A 4611-nucleotide genomic window follows, 5' to 3' on the forward strand; every position below is an offset into this window, starting at 1 on the left:
GTTCTGCTCGATCTTTTCTTTCTTAAAATATGAGGTTTTGTAATATTATACAGGGTAGTTTAAAAGATAATTACGGTTTTTTATAAATTTTGTAGCAAACTTCACACCCTGTAGAATTGTACTGATTTGATATCAAAAACTCCATTTATGTTCAAGCGATTTTTATTATAGTCTATTATTATTAAAAATTATTAATATAGCGAAATGATTAATTTTAGTATACAGGGTTGGTCGAAACTCGGAATGAGTATTATCTGAGTTTTCTTAAATGGAAAACCCTGTATTTTAGTATTGTAATGAAATGGTATTTTATAGTACTTTTTTATTTCTTAAGCATTCCCTATACCTAACTGCTTTAATTTGCAAGCTATTCGTAGTTCATTAAGCCAAACATTAATTTCAACAAAAATTAAGTGAAATTTTATTAGGTTTGCCGTGAAAATATTCAATCATAAATAATTTTTTGAAAATAATTACATGTTAATCTAGAATGATCCTTAATTTATTAATATTGGATGAGATACCAAAATGCCTACGTTGTTAAGATTGTTGGTGTATAAAATATTAATAAAAACAAACCATATTCTACCCAGTTGGCTATGGCTTTGACACTAAACTTGATTAAACATTAGACATTATATTATTTTTATAGTTCCAGTTGCTTTGTTACCATTACTAATATAAATTTTTGTAATGGGGAACTGTTTTTAGTTTTTATAAATAGTAAAATTTTTGTTCTAGGAGAGTAAGTATAACAAAAATCTACTACTAGCAATAAGAATTTATCATCTGCAACTCCCTGATAGACGACAGCCAAGAAGAAAAACTTTTCAAAGTTTAGACGAGAAACTTTTCAAAGTTTACTAGAATAGTTTCGACGTACTATACACTTGATTACGAGAACGTTCATACTAATATGCAGATTCTCAGTGACACTAAAATTTAATTAATTTTAATTATTTAAAATAATTTTTCTTCGATCAGATTTCTCGTAATCTAAATTTCCAGTTCGTTGAAACCGCTCTAGTAAATTTTGAAAAGTTTCTCTTTTTGGTTGTCATCAATAATGGAATTGCTGATGATAAACTCTTATTGCTAGTAGCACATTCTTATTTGTTATACTCTCCTAGAACAAAAAAACATCTGAATCAGTTCCTCATTAAAAAAATTCATATTAGCACTGGTAGCAAAGCAACTGGAACTTCAAAAACGGTAGAATGTTTAAGCAAAGCAAATGTTTTAGAAGCATATTTAGTGTCAGTCATAGCCAACTAGATAGAATATTGTATGTTTTTATTAATATTAAACACACCAACAATCTTAACTACGTAGGTATTTTGATATATCAACCAGTATTAATAAATTAAGGGTCAGTCGAGATTAATATGTGTTTATTTTCGAAAAATTATTTGTGATTAAATATTTTCACGACAAACCTAATAAAATTTCACGTAATTTTTGTTGCAATTAATGTTAGGCTTAAATAACTACGAATAACTTACAAATTAAAGCAGTTAGGTATAGGGAATGTTTAAGAAATAAAAAAGTACTATAAAATATCATTTCATTACAATACTAAAATGCAGGGTGTTTTATTTAAGAAAACTCAGATAATACTCATTCCGAGTTTCGACCAACCCTGTATACTAAAATTAAACATTTCGCTACATTAATAATTTTTAATAATAATATACTATATTAAAAATCACTTGAACATAAATGGAGTTTTTGATATCAAATCAGTACAATTATACAGGGTGTGAAGTTTGCTACAAAATTTATAAAAAAACCGTAATTACCTTTTAAACTACCCTGTATAATATTACAAAACCTCATATTTAAGAAAGAAGACATCGAGCAGAATCCAAAAATGTAAAAATATACAGGGTGTCCCATTTGAAAAAACGAAGTTACAATCAACTTCCGGTATAACCGGAAGTAGCAAAGAAACCAAAATATTTTCATTAAATAGTTCATACACCAAAACCCCTGTATTCCAATTTTCATGATTCTCTTACCTTCAGTTCTCGAGATATTTCTAATAGGCCCTTTATCTGCCTCACCCTGTATATGCCAAAAAATTATAAAATAAAAATTGACCTATTTTGAGATTTCGTTCATTCTCGAGAAAATAAATTTTTTCAATTTAAACATCCTCACTGTATTTATCTAACACTAATCCGTGGAATATTATTTAATTGTCTAAGGTCCATTTTTGTCAATTGATCTACTTGAGCATTTTATATTAAAATTATATATTTATGATTGGATAATAAATAATTTAATTTGATAGATGTGATGTATTTTTAAGTTTGTAAATTGGAATTACCAATCTTCAGAATATATTTCTGGCTTAGACGTCTTCAGTATTAATTTAGATTACCATTAATTACTGTTTTCTACGTACTATATTTTTTCTTGACATCGCATTTCAATATTCCACAGATAACGCTCTACCCCAGAGAGCTCTCGCTAATTTAGTTACATAATGTCAAAGTATTACTTCCTTGAAAAGCTTTTACTTACTTAATCATTAAATTTTAAAAAAATATTCATTAGAGTTTCTGATCTATATTAAATTTTTAATTCTGCATTTAAGCTTGTAATACCTTGGCTTTTTATGCCTTTTTTTAATCAACTAAGGCTCTACATTCCTCAGAATTCATCGATTAAGATTAAGGAATCTGTGATAGAGATTATGTATATAATTTAGATACATAATGTATGTATAATGTAATAAGACTATATATACAGTGAGGACGTTTAGGTTGGAATAATTTAATTTTCTCGAGAATGGACGATTCTGGGGACCAATCCTGAAACCGGTTGATTTTTATTTTTAAATTATAATTTTTGGCATATTATATATCATACTAGTGAGTAGCGTCATCCATATGGGAGTGATGACATCGATGATTATTCAATTCTTAATGCATTAATATAAACATTAACATAACTGTTTACACAGGGAACCCAAAAGAATTTTTTTGAATTAAATTAATTGGGACAAAAAAATAATGAATGTAATTTATTTAATTCTCAATACATTTTACTATTGTCAGAAAACAGGAAAAAATGTTTATTTGACAAATAAATATTGCTTTTCGCTTAAATTCAGTGTTACAGCTGCCACCCACCTACCTCTCGGCAGAGTTAGAACATTTAATTTAAGCGAAGAGAAATTTTTATATGTGTTTCAAATAACCATTTTTCATATAGATTCTTTTTTTTTTGCCTCAATTAATTTAATTAAAAAAAAGTTTTGGGCACCCTGTATAAATAATTATGTTAATGTTAATATTGCTGAATAGAGAATTGAATAACCTTTCAAGTGATTTATCACACGACACACATTAATTAGTAGAATTATTAATGCAGTAGAATCTGGTTTCCCATATTAAAAAATGAGATCAACAGAAAGACCACTATTAGTAACTCAATCACATATCTAAAATACATCATGTTCATCATCATCATCAATCTGTACGGATCCACTGCTGTACATAGGTCTGCCTAGCTCTTTCTATCCGTCTCTGTCTTGTGCGATTTGCAGTCAGTTATTCTTAACACGCTTCACGTCGACAGTCATTCTGGTTGGGGCTGCCTCTGCTCCGTAGTGCTTCTTGTCTTAACCTTTATTGGACATCACGTTTCTTCTATTGATTGTCAGATAATATGGCGACATGTCCAGCCCAGTTCCATTTTATCTACATGATTTTTTCGATAGCGTCTCTTGTTTTTACTCTACGACGTATTTCTTCGTTTGGCATTGGTGTCTATGAGAGACAACAAATATATGGCCCTCCATAGCCCTCCGAAACACGCGTGTGGTGTGATTCGTAATGATTTCCTAAAATTGACAACATAAACGTTTTCCAGACGGTTCCAAATTACGCAGACATACTATTTAAAAGCTAGAAAATTATATTTTGATTTTTTCAATTTGTAACGTCAGCTTCGGATTCAGCATAATTAAAAACCAAATTAAAACATTTTTGATCAAGGTAAAATGATGAAGTCATCGATGTTTTTAAAATTATTTATACAAAAGAGTTTTTATTGTTTAAACAATAAGTACTGTTTAAAAAATAACAATTTTTTACTTTAACATACACACATCAAAATAATCTAGGGGACACCTATATTAATAGATTTAAATCAATGTTAGCTGCAAATACAAAAATAGATTTATGATTTTAATATTTTTTGTTGTCTTTTCGATTATTGTACCAATTTGTACGGTAATGCTGACGAGAATGGCTATAAAAAATTTAACAAAACTTCAATAGGCGTTTTTGTCTATAAGATAAGAAGTAATACTTGTTTATTAGTTCTTAATTTTCGATTTCTAATTAGTCCAGAGAAATAAGCTTTTCTCGTGACACATCCCCCTCCAGGCCGAAACCAAATTTTTTGAGTAGTATGGACATCTATATTAATAACCTATATGTTTCCTGCAGCCGATTTTGATGATATACATAGCTATAAACAAATGAAAATCAAAAAAACGCTAAATTTTCGCTTTTTTCGTCTATTACTAAAAGTGAAGCATTTTAAACAAATTTGAGAGTAAGAAACTAATAAATCATATAAAAAACTTCAATATGGCGT

This window comes from Diabrotica virgifera, chromosome 3 (assembly GCF_917563875.1).
Source record: "Diabrotica virgifera virgifera chromosome 3, PGI_DIABVI_V3a".
Classification (NCBI taxonomy): domain Eukaryota; kingdom Metazoa; phylum Arthropoda; class Insecta; order Coleoptera; family Chrysomelidae; genus Diabrotica; species Diabrotica virgifera.